This window comes from Pseudorca crassidens, chromosome 2 (assembly GCF_039906515.1).
Source record: "Pseudorca crassidens isolate mPseCra1 chromosome 2, mPseCra1.hap1, whole genome shotgun sequence".
In the NCBI taxonomy this organism is placed as follows: domain Eukaryota; kingdom Metazoa; phylum Chordata; class Mammalia; order Artiodactyla; family Delphinidae; genus Pseudorca; species Pseudorca crassidens.
Genome location: NC_090297.1, coordinates 113,705,101 through 113,726,781, shown reverse-complemented (window position 1 = coordinate 113,726,781; position 21,681 = coordinate 113,705,101).

The window sequence follows — 21,681 nt, the reverse complement described above, 5'->3', positions numbered from 1 at the left end:
CTTGAGTCCCAGGCCTCTCTCCTCAGAACCTGCAGAGGACAAGAGCCACCTTCCGGCTGCAGTGATGGCGGGGAGGTGGGGGGAGTCACTGCTTGGTTTCCTGACGACTGCTGCTCTGTTTTTCACCTAAGGTCCAGAGGAAGTCAGGTTTGTAACTTCTGCTTTTACTCTTTGTTGCTCTATCGCCGATTATCACCAAAAATACTGCCTGGGTGCAGCAGGTGGCATCCACATAGTCTGGAAGCTACCACCCAGTGGGTGAGGCTGTCAGTTAAAGTAATTCAACCCTCCAAGAAAGTGCTTTACATATGTGAGTTCAAGTGAGACTGATTGCCCATTTACATTTGTTTATTCAATAGAACTCTGACAAAATAGCTATGGGTTAGAAACAATCTCCATGAAGATGCATAGACAAGAGAAATACAACAGGGAACTAGATTTGAAAAGAAATAATCTGAGTATTCTAAGTACTATAGAATATAATGCAATGGGTACATTAAGTACAGTATAACTGGCATATTAATTATAATATATTATAATATACTATATTATGCATACTCATATATGATAATGTATAATATAATAGAAAGAGCCTTGGATTGGAAGTAAAGAGATGAGTTGTAGCCACAATTCTGTCACTTGCTGGGTGGGATATATTAAAAACCTACCAAGACAATGGTTTTATCTCTCTGACCATTTTCTTTCTCTGAAAATGGGGATATTAATGCATCCTCTCCTTGCCCTCATAGAGGCATTCTGAGGATAACATGAAGTACAGAATCATTTTACATAAAATGTCTTACTTCATTTACTCATTTAGTTATACCTCTAATTCATTCCATGAAGGACTTGAGAAAGCTTGTGACAAAAACATTGACAATTAGAGAAGAATGTCAAAGAGAGAATCAAGCCCGTGGAAAACATAAAGAGGTGGAAGTCAGCCACAGCTTGCTTACCTCAGCTTGTACTCACACAGACACATGTCCTAGGCTGCCCTCTTGGTAGCAGGAGGGTGCTGGCTGCTCCAAGCCTGCCTCTTGTTTAATGCTCAGGATCCAGATGGCTCCTGCAGAAGTCTCAAGGAGAACTTGGGACGAGCCAGCCTGGAGCATGAATGGCACACGTCCCACCCTTCACAGGAGTAAGGAAGGAGGAGGCAACCTCACCCAAATCTCATGAACCAAGCACAATTGTCATCTAATAGGTGAGGGGTGCCCCCCCCGAAGAAGACTTTATTGGATACACAAAGCCAGCTAAAATCTTGACAATAGACAATCAGATATCACTACCTTGACTCCAAGAAGTCACTTGTTCCAAAATTAATATAGGCTAGGTCCTTTACCCACAATAGAATAATCACATTTCCTCTTCCAATTCAGCCCCCTTCCATCACCTTTTTCAATTCTTATGCCCAAAGAAGAGCTGTTAATCCCAAGAGAGGCTTTTTTTTTTTTTTTTTTTTTTGCGATACGCGGGCTTCTCACTGTTGTGGCCTCTCCCATTGCGGAACACAGGCTCCGGACGTACAGGCTCAGCGGCCATGGCTCACGGGCCCAGCCACTCCGTGGCATGTGGGATCTTCCCGGACCGGGGCACGAACCCGTGTCCCCTGCATCAGCAGGCGGACCCTCAACCACTGCGCCACCAGGGAAGCCCCCAGGAGAGACTTTTGATATTTTTCTCTGGGGAGTCTTTCCACTACTTTTACCTTTTTTAAAAAAGGCTCTTGTAATATTATGCCATAATGCACTTACTAGATGGATTAGGGACGCCCAGCATATTGGTGCCAAGGACAGCACTTCCATCCTTAGAAGCCCTCCAGATATCCAGCAAGCTCACATAAAGACAATGTCAAAAGTAGAGAAAATCCTAACTAACACAGGGAAGGAAAAGGACCCCGGCACTCACTTAATATCTCCAGTCACAAAAGGAGCCTATTAAAATGCCCTGTGCCACGAGACTGCAGAAGACCTTCAGAGCGAAATGTCCCCATGAAGATACTAACCAGAGGGACAGAAGGGAGCCTGGCACACACCAAACAAGTGGTTGCAGATCTCCATGGCCTTGGAGGGTATTTAGAGTGTTTTAAAGTGCCTTATTTTCAGGACAGAGGAAGGAAGAATATAGACTCCAGCAGGATGAAGACTACCCTGCCTGCTAAGGGTACCTGTTAAAGTTCATGTTTATTTCATTTAAATATTCACTTTTTAAACCTTCCAGGCAAGACTGTATATTACTTGTGCAAAGCGAATCAGCGATGGCCAAATAATTAAAATCCTCAAGAATTCAAAATTGTGGGTCCTTTAATTTCAAAATCAAGTATGTCCTGAATATATGCTATAGGATTACCCTGAACTGTGCCTATGTGGGACACAGAACAGCATCACAGCCTCTTAAGACTGGAAGAAACCAGGTCAGAGTCACCACGCAGTACAACTCCAGGGGACGCCATTCACATTGTAGTCTACAGAGACAGCATCCCATAGGGTTAAGCAGCATAGCCCTGGAGTCAATAAATCTGGCTGCACAACAGAATCAGTCATAGAATAAACAAATATCTGATCCCAGCCCAGACTTACTGAATCTGAATTTGGAAATGAGGATAAAGAAATGGTATTTAGGGTTTCCCTGGTGGCACAGTGGTTGAGAGTCCGCCTGCCAATGCAGGGGACACAGGTTCGTGCCCCGGTCTGGGAAGACCCCACATGCCGCGGAGCGGCTGCGGCCGTGAGCCATGGCCGCTGAGCCTGCGCGTCCGGAGCCTGTGCTTCGCAACGGGAGAGGCCACAACAGTGAGAGGCCCGTGTGCTGCAAAAAAAGAAAAAAAGAAATGGTATTTATTTAATTCCCTGAGTAACTCGAAAGCACAGTCAGGTTTAGGCTAATTCGTAAAACTAACAAAATAATATTAATAAAAATAATAGCAGCAAATATCTTCACCGTGTGTCAAATGCTGTTACCATCACTTTAGCATGCATTGACTAATTTAATCTTCATTTGAGAGGTATTATTATTATTACTGTTTTCCCCATTTCACAAATATGGAAACAAGAGGTACAGGAATGATGAGTAACCCTAAAGTGACCCAACTACAGGCTGGCTGAAGAAGTGCGGCCCCAGAGCTCATGTTTAACGCACTACACTATACTCATAAAGAGCACACCAAGGTCTCCAGAAGCTAAGTGATTCGCTTAGGTTACACAGCCAGTAGCCAAATCTCTAAATTTTCCAGGTGTAAAGCACCTGCTGTCTGCCCCTGGGAAGACAGGCGTTTCACATTTTTCATTCATTCCACTAACATATATTAAGCACTAATTCAATGCCAGGAGCAGGGGGTCACGTAGAAGGTGGGATGCTTATTCTGACTGTAAACTTCCCAGCAAGGGGCCTTCCAGACCATCATCTACTGATATGTGAAATGAGTGGACTCCTTTTATGCCAAATCCATCCTAGAGAGAGCTTCCCCCTGGCAAACACTAGTTCTTCTCTGCCTCACAGGAGCAGGCTCTGGTGCCGACCCCCACAGCTGAGGCCTTTGTGTCTAGTCCACATTTATGTGTTGGTTCATTTATTCAACATCTAGGTATGCATGTACTGTGTGCAAAGGATGCTGGAACTCTCCTTCTAACTTATTTAATACTCAAAATGGAGAACTTGGAAAATGGCTCAAAAATAGAAATTTGAACATGCCATATTCTGCACCCCTCCCCGCTTCTAGCCCTACCTTGCAACACTCCATGCCTTTCTGGGTACTAAATCCTCTGAAACTCTGTCTACACTTTAGCCCCCTGGCCAGCCTTTCTTCTCCTCCTAATTCACTGTCCCAAGGACCAACACATTTTTCTTTGCTTTCAGAAACTTTCAGCCCAGGTCTCCCAGGATGCCTCTACTCTAGCTCACCTGCCCCAGCCAGGGACCAGGAGCCCGTGTATAGCAATGGTGAATACTGCTGTTAGGTCAGGGCTCCAGGTGAGGAAAGGTGTAGGGAAAGGACCAATGAGGTGAGGCTTGTAGGGATGTCCTTGACATCCCAGGTCCTGCTGAGACTCATTTGGGGTTGTCAAGGTAAGTATGAAGCATGTGGTCAGGAAAAGCGCCTGTGTGAGTCCTTGACCACCACCACCTGTCTAATCTTGTCCCCTCTTTCAGTGAATCCAGTGTGTCCGTGCATGGTTTATTCCCAGGTCTGGAGCACCCAGCAGGGACAGGAGGGTGCAGGTGAGCTTTGGGGGCAATGCTTTTGTCTTCATTGGAGCTGAGGGGGTAAGTGGGCTGCTAGGCACAGCAGAGCTTTCCAGAGCAGCAATGTCTGTCCCTTGGCACTGATAGCAGTCATCGCCCTGCACATGAGAAGAAAATGTGGGTCTCTCCTGATGGCTGAATCTTCCAGAGCCTGCTGCTATTGTGTCTCTTTCCTGTCTTGGGAGAGAGGCTGAAACGCTGGGGGATGGTTTAAGGACTGGGCTGTAAGAGGCTTGCTGTTTTTCACTGCTCATGATTTTCTAATTTCCTCCCCAGCAGAGCACCTAGGAACATGTCTGGAAGGCAAGTGGGTCCACGTTCCTGGCTTGTCTCTTCCCAGGACTTATTCCCCCTCAACGAAGCACGTAGTTCAATGCATTAGACACAGTGGGCCCTCAACAAAAACAGTAACTTCCTTTCTCTCATGAGCTTGTTCCGCTCAGAATTCCTCTGTTGTCTGTCCTAAGGTGGGGAAAGGGCAGCCTCCAGAAGCCTCAACTCAGCATGAAAGGAGCCTAAAGGCACCTGCAGTGAGTCAGAACAGGTCCTGCAGGCATGTCTTGACCTTGACTCAGATCACTGGGGTCTTCAGGTGCCCACCAGGATAACCGTGTACTTCTCTCCCAGGAAGGAAAATAATTATTTGCCAGGGACTGAGCAGGGAAACTCAGGGCTAGGAAGTACGCCATGAGGTTGCTAGAGAAGGTTATGAGAACATCCAGTCCCCATGACCTGCTTGTGACCCAGACCCTGCGTTTCCTTCAGGGACCAGGCGTTGCTGTTGGAGCCATCTTTCCAGTTTTCTTCATGCCCTCACCCGGACTATCTCTATACCACCCTGAGGTAGAGCCAGAGCAGCCCAGGGGCCCTCAGCCCAGAGACCCAGGTCACAGACAGGACACAAAGGCAAGGGAACCCTTGTGAGTAGGAGCTGCCCACAAATCCCCCGAGGGCCAGCTTTGCAGTCAGCACCTGCACACAGTGAGCAGAAGACTTGGGCCTGTGTTAGCAAGTCGCAGGGCCCTAAGAGAGAATCCCTAAGTTTAATTGTGAGAGAGGGCTTTCAACTTGGCAAGCAGTGGAGGAGATGTAGACTCAGCCACTCACACTGCAAAACTGGTATCCCTGTCAGAAACTGTGATTCTGCTGTCCAGTGAATCCTCGTGCCAGAGCAAGATTTGATTTCTCTTAACAGCATTCCTGAACAGCGTCAATTCATGATCTTGCCCTCTTTGCTTTGGTCACAAGAAACCAAGACATGAACTTTCAAGCACTTTTACCATCAGGCAAGACCTTGTGGTAGGCGTGTCATGTTCTAATTCCACTCCTGGCTTTGTTTTACTAGTTTACCCCATTTCTTCAGCTTTCATCTTTCGACATACATTTAAGTCTTGATCGTCATATATATTTTTATATATATTCTAGCTTCATGAGGCTAGAATAAATCAATAAATTAAACATAATAATGTAGCAAAGTAATTCTAATTGGAATAAAATAACTAGTTGTGAAAAACAAACTCTTGCAATGACTTCCTGTATCAATGGTAATGTATTTTTATATTCATCTGCTTCTACTACAGTAATGTAGTCAGACTACATTATATTACATTAATGTAGCTTAATTATATGAAAAACTACCTCAAAACCATGAAGTTCCTAGCTAAAGGGTTTCTCTCCTCACTCTGCATCTTCTACTTCCCATTCCCCCCCACCAAAACCTAAATTAATTCTTAATACTGCTTCTAGATTAACTTTCAACTTCACATAAATTTAAAAGAAAAAGAAATGACTTTCTTAGGCAATTTGAGCATCAATATTCTTTCTAGAATTGTTTTTTATATACTATCAGCCTTAATTTCATATCCATTTAATCCCTAGTCCTAGAGATTTCAAATTGTTATGAAATGAGGCTTTCATACCAAGAAATACAAAATAATTGAGACCAATATAAACCTGCCTTTACAGAAAGTTTATTGCACTGTCCCTGAAAGCAGAGACCTGTCCCTTTTATTCCAAAATTTTCAAAGTCCATGGTCCCCCAAATACCACAGACTGTCTCTCCTATCTTCCTTATCCCCACCTTTACTTCCTACCATACACTACCTTCAGCCTCTTTGCTCTGGATTGCATGAAAAATTTAAATCTTTGAGATGTTTCCAGAAACTTTAGGCAAATTAGACAAGACACATATTTCTGAAACAAAAGGGAGGAAAATAAATTCTAAAAAGGACAAATGATGAGTCAAACAGCCCCTGGTCACTGCAGAAATAATTAAAAGTTCATAGACAAAAGGAAGGAGAAAAAAAAGAAGAAGAAGAAGAAAGGAAAACCTGACAACTACCTCCGGTAAAGTTGAGATAAGCGATGGTTAATTTTATTTGTCGACAGGACTGGGCTCAGTGTTGCCCAGATCACTGGTAGAGTATTAATTATGGATGTATCTGTGAAGGTGTTTCTGGAAGAGGTTAGCATTTGAATCAGTAGACTGAGTATAAAAGACCCAGCCTCATCAATGCAGGTGAGCTTCATCCAATCTGTTGACTGCCAGATTAGAACAAGAAGGTGGAGAAAGGGCTTGAGTTGGGACATTGATCTGCTCCTGCCTTCGGACATCAGCACCCGTGGTTCTTGGGCCTTCAGACTCAGACTGGTTACACCACTGGCTCCACTGGCTCTCAGGGCTTCAGGTTTGGACTGGAACTACACCACTGGCTTTCCTGGGCCTCCAGCTTGCAGACAGTAGATCATGAGACTTCTTAATCATGTGAGTCCATCCCTCATAATAAATGTCTTTTGATATACCTACATATATTCTACTGGTTCTGTTCCTCTGGAGAACCCTAACAAAAATACAAAGCACAAAGGACTATCTAGGTCAACAGAAAAGAGGATGGTGTGTTTGGAATAAGAGCATCCGTACTCCACCTAGCAGCACTTGCCTCTGTGCTCCGGAGCTAGCAATCCTGACATGCACCTGTCAGTAAGTTACAAATCAGTGAGGTCTAAAAATAAAATGAGCATCTGAGAATGTCTGGTTAACACGGTGGTTAAAAAAGATAACTGCAGAGACTTAGCAATATGAGGTTCACAAGGTATATTTTGGGCTAGAATCTTCCCCCCTCTAGTTTTTGTTTGTTTGTTTGTTTGTTTATTGGCTATACGCGGGCCTCTCACTGCTGTGGCCTCTCCCGTTGCGGAGCACAGGCTCCGGACGCGCAGGCTCAGCGGCCATGGCTCACGGGCGCAGCCACTCCGCAGCATGTGGGATCTTCCCGGACTGGGGCACGAACCTGTGTACCCTTCATCGGCAGGCGGACTCTCAACCACTGCGCTACCAGGGAAGCCCCCCCTGCCCTCTGTTTTTGGAAGAGAGATGACCTTGTAGAACAAAAAGAGAACAAGATTTGGACTGGAGGAGAATGTTGACTGATTTTTTACCAGTTGTCTGACCTTGGGAAATTATTAGCCTTTCTGAACCTCAGTTATCTTCCTATAAAATAGGAGTAAATGCTCTTATCTCATAGGGCTATTAAAAGATTGAGACCTTCTAAGAAATAAATGTCTTTTGTAAAGAAGACATGTAATAAATGGTAATTTTAATGTTTGAATTATTGTTATAATCATTATTATGGGAAACATTGTCTCTTACAGACATTCCAAAAACAATTTATCAAGAGGTTTCTAGTGAATTTTACCCATGTTGCTGCTACCCCCTTTTTTCAAACATAGGCACATACCTAGAACCCTACATGCATTCTACATACCCTTATGTATTCTAATCAATGGAGTAGACTTTGCAGAAAGCTCATGTCTCTTCTCCAGTCTTCAGCTAATATTTTAATCAGGGTTCTTGGTTCTAGCAACAGAAATCAATTCTGGCTCTCTTTTCAAAAAGGGGATACTTTACTGAAAGTATATCAGAGACTCAGAAAACGGGAGGACTGGGCTTAGGAAATGAATAGGAACAAGAGAGAGTGGGAAGCCCAAGCAGTAGGGACCACAGCAAATGTCATGCTACAGAAATGTTGTGATCCACACATGGACCTGTCCACCGCAGCAACCCCGCACCCCAATGCCACCAGCTCAAGCTGCAAAGTCCCGGGCCAGAGGACTGACTGACCGAGCCTAGGTCACACATCCAGCCATCTCTTGACAACCCAGGAATAGGGGGTGGAATAATCTTGTTCACTGGAATTTTAAAAGGAGAGGCTGCCCTATTTCCCACCAAGACCGTATATTGGGTTAGTCCACCTAAAAGGAAATCAAAGTGGTAATAAGAAGGGTGTGTTGTACTCAAGAGATCAAATTAAGTAAATAACAAGAGTCTACTAAAGATAGTAACTTGGGCATCTTAGAATATGACTAATTGGGTCTATACCCTTATTTTTCTCCTTAAATTGGAGAGAATATCCATGGGGATATGATTATTTGAACAGCCACTTCTTATAAGTTTTTCATCCTAACTTCATGAGAACCTCAATAACCACAACTCTCATAGCAGCTTTGGGGCATCGAGAGTTTGCAAGTCAGTGGTACTATTTATATTCCAGTATTTACCCCTGGACATTTTCATGAGAGTGCCAAGTTCTGCTGGTCCTGGCTCCACAGATAACTAAAATTAGTTGTGTATGGCCTGCTTTAGCACCCCACACCTCATCCCTTACAACCACGCATATCCACACTCACCAAGTTCCATTCCTGACTGGAAAACTAGGACATTAAAAGAACTTGCATCTCAGAAGTTCTGGATTCTGTATGTTCCAATCACAGATTTATTTGATTAATCAGAGTGTTTTCTTGACTCTACTTTCTACTTTGAAATGGAAGATTTATGATTAGAGGTGCTTTGTGATCCTTATAAAAATACCTTGCTGGTGTGACTTACCCTGATACAGAAGGATCAATTTCTTCTTGCTTTGCTCTCAATTTATACCACCATTAACTCCCACAAACCAACAATAACCTCAATCCAGCTCTGGCAACCACACATATGCTGAGATTTTTTTTTTTTTTTAATTCTGGAGTTCTTCAAGGTAGGAACTCCACCCAGTTGCCAAGAACTGGACCGGGAGATAAGTTTAGGAACTCCTCCAACTATCTGAACCTAAGAAATGTCTTCTTGGGCTTGAGAGACCATTATATTCAGAAGTAACTGGATGAATGGGGAAGGGAGAGAAGAAAGGGTCCTTGGATCCTGTCCTACTCCCCCAAGCAGAACCCTTTCTTGGAAAATTGATGGTTCAGTGTTCTTCATCTCTTTGGGTATCCCACCTTTTTTTTTTTTTTTCCAACCGTAACCCTTTCCACAATCTGGAGAGGATGCAAGGGGTCTTGCTTCAAAAGGAGTTCAGATTTTAGATCCCATTAAAGAAGAGCATCTCTGTCAAAGAGGTACAGTGTTTCATCATGCAGAGCATGAGGAAGCTATGGGAGAGGGAGATATTTTTCTTCTTTCTTGAAATCAAGCCTCCTTCAGAATGCCTCCTCAGTCGGCCCTCCTGCTACTTTTGTCTTTTCCTTTTCCTCCCTGAATTACTTTACCAAATCCTGGAGCAAAACCCTGAAAAGGTTTTGTCCTTCCCTATTTTGCGACCCTATTTTATACTATCCTATCATTCATTTATACATTCATTCATCTAGTCTGTGTTTAAGCTACTTGCTTAATACTACATATTGACCAGGAAGAGAAACGTAAAAATCGCACTCTGCCCATGTTCATCTGGTGCACATCCTTGACTCACACAGTGTTTAAAGTTACAGTTTAAATCAGTTGTAATTTAGAACTCAGGAGGTTTCACATAAAAATATGTATTTGGAGCTTCTCTTAAGAAGTTTGAAAAATCAGATAACAGATTTTCAGATTTGGTGACAATATTCTAGAGTTGAATATCTGCTTCTGCTTTCAAATGGAGCACATGCTCTCCAATTGACCAGAGTATCTGCTATTCCCTTTGTTTCATTGAATCTAAGCCAAGTGGCAGTCTCCATTTATTCTCTCAAATGTCCAACTGTTTGCTTACAGTAGATTTAAGAAAAGAGTGACTTTTTTACCTACGTCTCTACCAAAAGTAGGAAAACAGAAGACAGAATGAGAAGAACTTGTTGTTTCAAGAAGAACTTGTGGTTTCAAGAAGAAGAGATCATTTCTTTATAAAAGTAAAAAGTATTCCTACATATATATGCAAATAAAGTGTGTCTTTTTTTTTTTCTTTTTTCTTTTTTGGTCACGACCCGAGGTTTGTGGGATCTTAGTTCCCTGACCAGGGATTGAACCCAGGCCACGGCAGTGAAAGCGCCGAATCCTAACCACTAGACCACCAGGGAATTTCCAGTGTGTCTTTTTTTTTATTAAATGCAAATAAAGGTACAATTATAAAACAAATGATAGCAAGAATTATGACAGGCTAGAGAAAGATGCACATTGAAGAACTTAATGAACTAAAAAAATAAAGAATTGAACTTTAAAGAGGACCTCTTTTTAGTGTTCATAGATGAAATACTACCTCTATAAAATGCAATTATGTGCTCAGTAAGTAACAAAAAGTTTTCCAAGTACAAAAACTTTCACAGAGGGTAAATCTATAAAAGAATGTCTCTTGAGGGCAAAAATATTATGTTTCCTGAAGAGAATCAAGCGTTGGCTGATGTTCAGGAAGTTGAAAATATGGTTTAAGAGCTGAAAGGCTAAGTGTGATATTTTTAACCAATGTATGGCATTTTCTACAGCAGTTTATAAAAGTATAAATACTACCACCTGGAATAACTATATTTCTTTCAATATCATTAAGAATTAAGATGGAACTAAAAACTTTGGTCATGATGCTTATAGTGTATTGAGATAAGTCATATCAGATAGTAATTCTGTGTAAAAAGAACCACCCTAAAACTTAATGGCTTAAATCAACATACATTTATTTATCTTATGATTTGGCAGTACGGTAACTCAGCCTGGATTTATCTCAACAGCTGTTCCGGCCTGGGCGGTGCTGGACCGTTATTGGCTGAACTTACTTATGCATTTCTGCCGCCAGCTGATGGCTGGGTTTGGGCTGTCTGGTTTATGATGAAGCAGTGAAGGCAGAAGCATGCAAAACATCTTGAGACATTTATGATTTTCATATCATTGCTTCTGCCACTCCTTATTGGCCAAAGCAAGACACAAGGCCAGACTGTATTCAAAAGGGAAAGAAATAGATTTCCCCCTCTTTTATGAGAGAAGCTACCAAGTCACATTATAAGGTCACAGATGCAGGTTGGGGAAGAGTTTGTGGCCATTTTTGCATCTACCACAAGTCTTGAACAGTTGAAAATAGCCTGGTCAAAGTTAGTAAGACAAATATAAATGTGCTCCTACAGTGGCCAGTGTTAATGGTGAACTTGTCATGTAAAGAACTAAATTCTATCATAACCCCATTCATGATAAATCACTCTGCTGAAAAAGAACCCATCTCAAATTCAGTCATTAAAATCATAAGCCAGATAAATTCCTAGGATTTAGGAACACGGACAGATTAGCACTTTACTTGATGAATAAGAGGCAGAGTATGGTGGTCACTTATACACGAATTTTAGGTGACTTACTTGTGACAGTGTACCAAGGAGAATTGAAAGAAATTAACTCGTTCATGTCATCGACCTTGACTCCCCACCAAAGATTAGATCAAATACTTGGTCTTTTTAGTGAAAGATACAATTCATTTAAACACTATTTTCTCAGGGAGACATTTATTAGTAATTACCCCAAATTATGATCCCATTCACTGAAATCAGTTTCTAGAAATAAAAGGGATAGATTGAGCTATCTATCTCAAATTATGGAGCTGAAAAGTAAATTTGGAAAAAAAATGTGAAAATAAACCAGCATGGTTAGATTGCCCTTTTCCAATGAATGTGACAGCTGGGTTCAAGAGTTACAAATAGAAATAATTGAAGAGTAAAGCAATATAACTGAACAACAAATATGACAATGTAGGAACACCAGAATTCCAAACATCCAAGAACTAGTCCTTCTAAATATAAAATATTTATATTTTAAATATAAAATCTAAATATAAAAACCACTATGCAAATTTTCTACCCATGATCAGAGGTGCTTATAATAATATAATATAATATATAAATATGTGATATTTCATTGTATATATGTGCCACATCTTCTTTATCCATTTATCTCTCGATGGACACTTAGGTTGCTTCCATCTCCTGGCTATTGTAGAGCTAAAATGAACATTGTGGTACATGACTCTTTTTGAATTATGGTTTTCTCAGGGTATATGCACATTAGTGGGAGTGCTGGGTCATATGGTAGTTCTATTTTTAGTTTTTTAAGGAACCTCCGTACTGTTCTCTATACTGGCTGTATCAATTTACACTCCCACCAACAGTGCAAGAGGGTTCCATTTTCTCCACACACTCTCCAGCATTTATTGTTTGTAGATTTTTTGATGATGGTCATTCTGACCACTGTGAGGTGATACTTCATTGTAGTTTTTTTTTTTTTTAACATCTTTATTGGGGTATAATTGCTTTACAATGGTGTGTTAGTTTCTGCTTTATAACAAAGTGAATCAGTTATACATATACATATGTTCCCATATCTCTTCCCGCTTGCGTCTCCCTCCCTCCCACCCTCCCTATCCCACCCCTCCAGGCGGTCACAAAGCACTGAGCCGATATCCCTGTGCCATGCGGCTGCTTCTCACTAGCTATCTACCTTACGTTTGGTAGTGTATATATAACCATGCCTCTCTCTCGCCCTGTCACAGCTCACCCTTCCTCCTCCCCATATCCTCAAGTCCGTTCTCCAGTAGGTCTGTGTCTTTATTCCTGTCTTACCCCTAGGTTCTTCATGACATTTTTTTTCCCTTAAATTCCATATATATGTGTTAGCATACAGTATTTGTCTTTTTCTTTCTGACTTACTTCACTCTGTATGACAGACTCTAGGTCTATCCACCTCATTACAAATAGCTCAATTTCGTTTCTTTTTATGGCTGAGTAATATTCCATTGTATATATGTGCCACATCTTCTTTATCCATTCATCCGATGATGGGCACTTAGGTTGTTTCCATCACCGGGCTATTGTAAATAGAGCTGCAATGAACATTTTGGTACATGACTCCTTTTGAATTTTGGTTTTCTCAGGGTATATGCCCAGTAGTGGGATTGCTGGGTCATATGGTAGTTCTATTTGTAGTTTTTTAAGGAACCTCCATACTGTTCTCCATAGTGGCTGAACCAATTCACATTCCCACTAGCAGTGCAAGAGTGTTCCTTTTTCCCCACACCCTCTCCAGCATTTATTGTTTCTAGATTTTTTGATGATGGCCATTCTGACCACTGTGAGGTGATACTTCATTGTAGTTTTGATTTGCATTTCTCTAATGATTAATGATGTTGAGCATCCTTTCATGTGTTTGTTGGCAATCTGTATATCTTCTTTGGAGAAATGCCTGTTTAGGTCTTCTGCCCATTTTTGGATTGGGTTGTTTGTTTCTTTGATATTGAGCTGCATGAGCTACTTGTATATTTTGGAGATTAATCCTTTGTCAGTTGCTTCATTTATGAATACTTTCTCCCATTCTGAGGGTTGTCTTTTTATCTTATTTATAGTTTCCTTTGCTGTGCAAAAGCTTTTAAGTTTCATTAGGTCCCATTTGTTTATTTTTGTTTTTATTTTCATTTCTCTAGGAGGTGGGTCAAAAAGGATCTTGTTGTGATTTATGTCATAGAGTGTTCTTCCTATCTTTTCCTCTAAGAGTTTTATAGTGTCAGGCCTTACATTTAGGTCTTTAATCCATTTTGAGTTTATTTTTGTGTATGGTGTTAACAAGTGTTCTAATTTCATTCTTTTACGTGTAGCTGTCCAGTTTTTCCAGCACCATTTATTGAAGAGTCTGTCTTTTCTTCATTGTATATTCTTTCCTCCTTTATCAAAGATAAGGTGACTATATGCGTGTGGGTTTATCTCTGGGCTTTCTATCCTGTTCCATTGATCTAGATTTCTGTTTTTGTGCCAGTGCCATAATGTCTTGGTTACTGTAGCTTTGTAGTATAGTCTGAAGTTAAGGAGCCTGATTCCTCCAGCTCCGCTTTTGTTTCTCAAAATTGCTTTTGTTATTTGGGGTCTGTTTTGTTTCCATACAAATTGTGAAATTTTTTTTCTAGTTCTGTGAAAAGTGCTATTTGTAGTTTGATAGGGATTGCATTGAATCTGTAGATTGCTTTGGGTAGTATAGCCATTTTCACAATGTTGATTCTTCCAATCCAAGAACATTTTATATCTCTCTATCTGTTGGTATCATCTTTAATTTCTTTCATCAGTGTCTTACAGTTTTCTGCATACAGGTCTTTTGTCTCCGTAGGTAGGTTTATTCCTAGGTATTTTATTCTTTTTGTTGCAATGGTAAATGGGAGTGTTTCCTTAATTTCTCTTTCAGATTTTTCATCTATAACGTACAGGAATGCAAGTGATTTCTGTGTGTTAATTTTGTATCCTGCTACTTTACCAAATTCATTGATTAGCTCTGTAGTTTTCTGGTAGCATATTTAGGATTCTCTATGTATAGTATCATGTCATCTGCAAACAGTGATAATTTTACTACTTCTTTTCCAGTTTGGATTCCTTTTATTTCTTTTTCTTCTCTGATTGCTGTGGCTAAAACTTCCAAAACTATGTTGAATAATAGTGGTGAGAGTTGGCAACCTTGTCTTTTTCCTGATCTTAGTGGAAATGTTTTCAGTTTTTCATCATTGAGAACGATGTTGGCTATGGGTTTGTCCTATATGGCCTAATTATGTTGAGGTAAGTTTCCTCTATGCCTACTTTATGCAGGGTTTTTTTTTTTTTTATCATAAATGGGTGTTGAATTTTGTTGAAAGCTTTTTCTGCATCTATTGAGATGATCATATGGTTTTTCTCCTTCAGTTTTGTTAATATGGTTTATCACATTGATTGATTTGTGTATATTGAAGAATCCTTGCATTCCTGGGATAAAACCCACGTGAGCATATTGTATGATCCTTTTAATGTGCTGTTGGATTCTGTTTGCTAGTATTTTGTTGAGGATTTTTGCATCTATGTTCATCAGTGATATTGGCCTGTAGTTTTCCTTTTTTGTGACATCTTTGTCTGGTTTTGGTATCAGGCTGATGTTGGCTCCATCACCACTATAGAATGAGTTGGAGAGTGTTCCTCCCTCTGCTATATTTTGGAAGAGTTTGAGAAGGATAGGTGTTAGCTCTTCTCTAAATGTTTGATAGAATTCACCTGTGAAACCATCTGGTCCTGGGCTTTTGTTTTTAAGAAGATTTTTAATCACAGTTTCTTTTTCAGTGCTTCTGATTGGTCTGTTCATACTTCATTTTTTCCTGGTCCAGTCTTGGAAGTTGTAGTTTTCTAAGAATTTGTCCATTTCTTCCAGGTTGTCCATTTTATTGGCATATAATTGCTTGTAGTAATCTCTCATGATCCTTTGTATTTCTGAAGTGTCAGTTGTTACTTCTCCATTTTCATTTCTAATTCTATTCATTTGAGTCTTCTCCTTTTTTTTCTTCATGAGTCTGGCTAATGTTTATCAATTTTTTTTATCTTCTCAAAGAACCAACTTTTAGTTTTATTTTTCTTTGCTATCGTTTCCATTTCTTTTTCATTTATTTCTGATCTGATCTTTATGATTTCTTTCCTTCTGCTAACTTTGGGGTTTTTTGTTCTTCTTCCTCTAATTGCTTTAGGTGTAAGGTTAGGTTGTTTATTTATGTTTCTTGTTTCTTGAGGTATGATTGTATTGCAGTAAACTTCCATCTTAGAACCGCTTTTGCTACATCCCATAAATTTTGGGTCATCGTGTTTTCATTGTCATTTGTTTCTAGGTATTTTTTAATTTCCTCTTGGATTTCTTCAGTGATCTCTTGGTTATTTAGTAGTGTATTTTTTGGCCTCCGTGTGTTTGTATTTTTAACAGATTTTTTTTTCCTGTAATTGATGTATAGTCTCATAGTGCTGTGGTTGGAAAAGATACTTGATACAAATTCAATTTTCTTAAATTTACCAAGGCCTGATTTGTGACCCAAGATATGATCAGTCCTGGAGAATGTTCCATGAGCACTTGAGAAAAATGTGTATTCTGTTGTTTTTGGATGGAATGTCCTATAACTATCAATTAAATCTATCTTGTTTAATGTATCATTTAAAGCTTGTGTTTCCTTATTTATTTTCATTTTGGATGATCTGTCCATTGGTGAAACTGGGATGTTAAAGTCCCCTACTATGATTGTGTTACTGTCTATTTCACCTTTTATGGCTGTTAGCCATTGCCTTATGTATTGAGGTGCTCCTAACTTGGGGGTATAAATATTTACAATTGTTATAACTTCTTCTTGGATTGATTCCTTGATCATTATGTGGTGCCCTTCTTTGTCTCTTTTAATAGTCTTTATTTTAAAGCCTATTTTGTCTGATACGAGAATTGCTACTCCAGCTTTCTTTTGATTTCCATTTGCATGCAATATCTTTTTCCATCCCCTCACTTTCATTCTGTTTGTGTCCCTAGGTCTGAAGTGGGTCTCTTATAGACAACATATATACGGGTTTGTTTTTGTATCCATTCAGCCAGTCTATGTCTTTTGGTTGGAGCATTTAATCCATTTACACTTAAGGTAGTTATAGATATGTATTTTCCTATTACCATTTTCTTAATTGTTTTGGGTTTGTTATTATAGATCTTTTCCTTCTCTTGTGTTTCCTGCCTAGAGAAGTTCCTTTAGCATTTGTTGTAAAGCTGGTTTGGTGTTGCTGAATTCTCTTAGCTTTTGCTTGTCTGTAAAATTTTTAATTTCTCCATTGAATATGAATGAGATCCTTGCTGGGTAGAGTAATCTTGGTTGTAGGTTTTTCCCTTTCATCACTTTAAATATGTCCTGCTACTCCCTTCTGGCTTGCAGAGTTTCTGCTGAAAGATCAGGTGTTAACCTTATGGAGATTCCCTTGTATGTTATTTGTTGTTTTTCCCTTGCTGATTTTAATATGTTTTCTTTGTATTTAATTTTTGATAGTTTGATTAATATGTGTCTTGGCGTGTCTCTCCTTGGATTTATCCTGTATGGGACTCTGTGTTTCCTGGACTTGATTAACTATTTCCTTTTCCATATTAGGGAAGTTTTCAACTATAATCTCTTCAAATATTTTCTCAGTTCCTTTTTTTTTTCTCTTCTTCTTCTGGGACCCCTATAATTCGAATATTGGTGCATTTAATGTTGGCCCAGAGGTCTCTGAGACTGTCCTCAGTTCTTTTCATTCTCTCTATTCTGCTCTGTGGTAGTTATTTCCACTATTTTATCTTTCGGGTCACTTATCCGTTCTTCTGCCTCAGTTATTCGCTATTGATTCCTTCTAGAGAATTTTAAATTTCATTTATTGTGTTGTTCATCATTGTTTGCCCTTTAGTTCTTCTAAATGCTTGTTAAACATTTCTTGTATTTTCTCCATTCTATTTCCAAGATTTTGGATCATGTTTACACTCATTACTCTGAACTGTTTTTCAAGTCGACTGCCTATTTCCTCTTCATTTGTTTGGTCTGGTGAGTTTTTACCTTGCTCCTTCATCTGCTGTATGTTTCTCTGTCTTCTCATTTTGCTTAACTTACTGTGTTTGGGGTCTCCTTTTCACAGGCTGCAGGTTCATAGTTCCCATTGTTCTTGGTGCCTGATCCCGGTGGGTAAGGTTCGTTCAGTGGGTTGTGTCGGCTTCCTTGTGGAGGGGACTGGTGCTTGTGTTTTGGTGGTTGAGGCTTGATCTTGTCTTTCTGGGGGGGAGGACTGCATCCAGTGGTGTGTTTTGGAGTGTCTGTGAACTTATTATGATTTTAGGCAGCCTCTCTGCTAATGGGTGGAGTTGTGTTCCTGTCTTGCTAATTGTTTGGCATAGGGTGTCCAGCACTGGAGCTTGCTGGTTGTTAAGTGGAGCTGGGTGTTAGCGCTGAGATGGAGATCTCTGGGAGAGCTCTCGCCATTTGATATTACGTGGAGCCAGGAGGTCTCTGGTGGACCAATGTCCTTAACTCGGCTCTTCTACCTCAGAGGCTCATGCCTGACACCTACCCAAAGCACCAAGACTCTGTCAGCCACCCAGCTATAGAAGAATAAAAAGAAGAATGACGTTCAACTTCTCCTCAGAAATCATACAAGCATGAAGAGAATGGATGAAATATTTAAACTGCCGAGCCCCCTGGAGCCGTTGCCTGCCTGCTGCCTCTGGAGATGTGGGGACATCCCCTCGGAATCTGGTCCTCATTCAGCAGCTTTGCTTCGTGAGATTTCAGACTCTGAGCATTTTTTTTTCCAAACTGGGTCTCAAAACCAACTGGAGTTGACCTAGGTCCAACTTAGAAACAAGACTGACTTTTTTTGAAACTGGAAGTTTGTACCTCTTAATCTCCCCCATCTATCTCTCTCCTCCCCCCACCCCCTTTCCCTCTGGCAACCACATTTTTGTTCTGTATATCTATGACTATTTATGTTTACTTATGTTTGTTCATTTGTTTTGTTTTTAGATTCCATATATAAGTGAATCATACAGTATTGGTCTTTGTCTGACTTGCTGCACTTAGCATAATACCCTCTGGGTCCATCCATGTTGTCACAAATGGCAAGATTTCATTCTTCTTTATGGCTGAGTAATATTTCACTGTGTATTTATATGTATACATATACATATATACATAATATTTCATTGCGTGTGTGTGTGTGTGTGTGTATATATATATATATATATCTCAAATCTTCTTTATCCATTCATCTATTGATGGGCACTTAGGTAGTATCCATATCTTAGCTACTGAAAATAATAGTGCAATGACCATAGGGGTGCATATATTTTTTTGAATTAGTATTTTCATTTTCTTCTGATAATATCCAGGAATAGAATTGTTGGATCATATGGTAGTTCTATTTTTAATTTTTTTAAGGGGTCTCCATACCATTTAAAGGTTACAAGGTTTATAAAACTGAATCTTATGTTGCATATACAATGTGAAATGTAAATTCTGATACTGATTTCTTGGTGCAGATGAAAAGATGTCAAGTTTCCAGTTCCCAATAGAGAAATAATAAATAATGTAAGAGAAAAAATAATGAATTAAGTCTGCATTCCATTTTGTAGTTTTCAAGTTTGGATTTAAAATATAATCTCTAGTTTCACACATGCTTGTATTATGTTACACACATATCCAATAGTTTGGTAAAATAATTAAACTTTTATTGCATTATGGTAATTGATTTTTCTCACACTCTACACTGCCTGCCTGGCTCCCATAGGCTTTGAATACACACCCCTTGAAATAGACTGAGTCAGATTAAAACATGCCAGAGGCACCAATCTATGAAAAGCAATTAAAACAGAGTAAATTGGTAAAATGTAAACTTGCCCCACTCCCATAAAGTAGAGAGCACCCTCCCATGTAATTTTTTAAGAGTATACCTCTTGAAAAACCAGCCTTCTCTCTATCAAGGCTTTTGTGATGTGCAGTTGCAGCTAAAAATGGGTAGTTACAGACAAAATTTAGAACCAGATGCATAGTTTAATGCTGTTTACCAGTGATGGGTGATTTTATTTTGGTATCTAAATTTTAAATTCTTTCATATACAGCCTCCTAATGAATTGCCTGGCTTGGAAAATTACAAAATCTAACTAAAAGTTATGGCTTTAAAATTTTTATTTTGTTTATTCTTTTTCAAAATGTTTTGGCCAATGGAAATGAAGTAGTAAGAAAATCAATTTCCACATATAAACAAAATCATTGGAAAAGCAGTATCTCACTTTCCCTTCCAAATACATGTTAGAGACCACCTAACATGTGTGGTCCAAGACAAGAGTAGAAATGGAGGCCTTCATTGTATATATCTGGAGGTTTAAAAGTTATTAATCAATCTAGTGAACTAATAAAATATTTTTATCCTACACCTTGACAAATATACCTTTATAATGACCTGGTAGTCTAGGTTCAAATATAAAATTCTTGGATCTTTGGAATTCCATGCTGGAACATAGAACCATAAGAAATGCAAGCTCTGGTTGCAGGTCCCAAGCCTGCAGCTTCCTCTTTCTCTCCCCACACCCAGCTCCACCCCACAGCACAATCCATGTCAAAGGGAAATAGAGGCTCAATTGAAAGAGCTCCCAATGCCCAAAGCTGAAACAATTAAAGCAATGAAGTAGCATTGGATTATTACCTAAAGTATAAAATAAATGCACATGAGTCCATAGGGATATAAACAAAGATTGAATGAATGAATGAATGAACAAATGAACACACACAAACAGACAAACAGTAAATAAATGGGGGAGAAAAGACAAATCTTCATTACAAATTTTCATTTCTTAATCTCCTCCCAGCCCCACTTCCTGAGTGTGGGCTAGACTTAGGGACTTGCTTCCAGACACTAGAGTATGAAAAGGGATAGATAGTAGCTTTACATTGAAGAAAGCTGACAAACACTACCATAACCCAGTTATTGAGATAAATAGTACTTGCAGTAAGGCATGTTGATATCACATATCCCTTGATATGATGAGATGAGAAATGCACTCCACCTCTGTGGCATTCCCTCTGCAAACCCATAACCCCAGTTGAGTCATGAGAAAAACATCAGACAAACCCAAACTGAAGGACATTACAGAATATCTGGCCAGTGATCCTTAAAGTTGCCAGTCATGAAAAACGAAGATTGAGAAGCTGTCACAGACCAGGGTAGACTAAGCAGAAATATCTAAATGTAATGTGGTATTTTAGACGGGATGCTATAAGAGAAAAAGGATATTAAAGGGAAAAATTGGTGAAATCTGAGTAAATCGTGGAGTTAGTAGTTGACAAATATACCACTGTAACGTGAGACGATACCATTACAGGAAACTGAAATGGGGTGAGGGATACATAGGAACCCTCTGTACTATCTTTGCAACTTTTCTGTAAATCTAAAATTACTCCAAAATTAAAAATTTATTTTTAAAATGTAGAGTTTTAAATGCTTCTTTTTTCATATATGAAAAAGATCAGACTTTTCACAGTTTCTTATGATGTCACTAAATACAAGTATTACTTTCCCTCGTTAATATAAAATCTAAAAGTTGTCCCTGATTAGTTAAGCAATTGCCTAATAAATTGTGGTATATGCTGGTGTTTTGAAAGGAAACTACAGTTTTGATACCAATAACTGAGGCATTTATATCAGTGACTTAAACACAACAACAAAAATAGTACCTGACTTAAACTATTTAAAATTTTACACAGTGGTTGCCAATATGATTTTTGTGTTTGGACATCTTATATAATGTCATAAATATAAAATTTTATTTGCTAATTGAAAACCCTTCATTCAACAAAATTGATGCCAGAAGCGAGAAAACAGAAGATGTAATTTCAACTTCCCCTCAACCTTTAC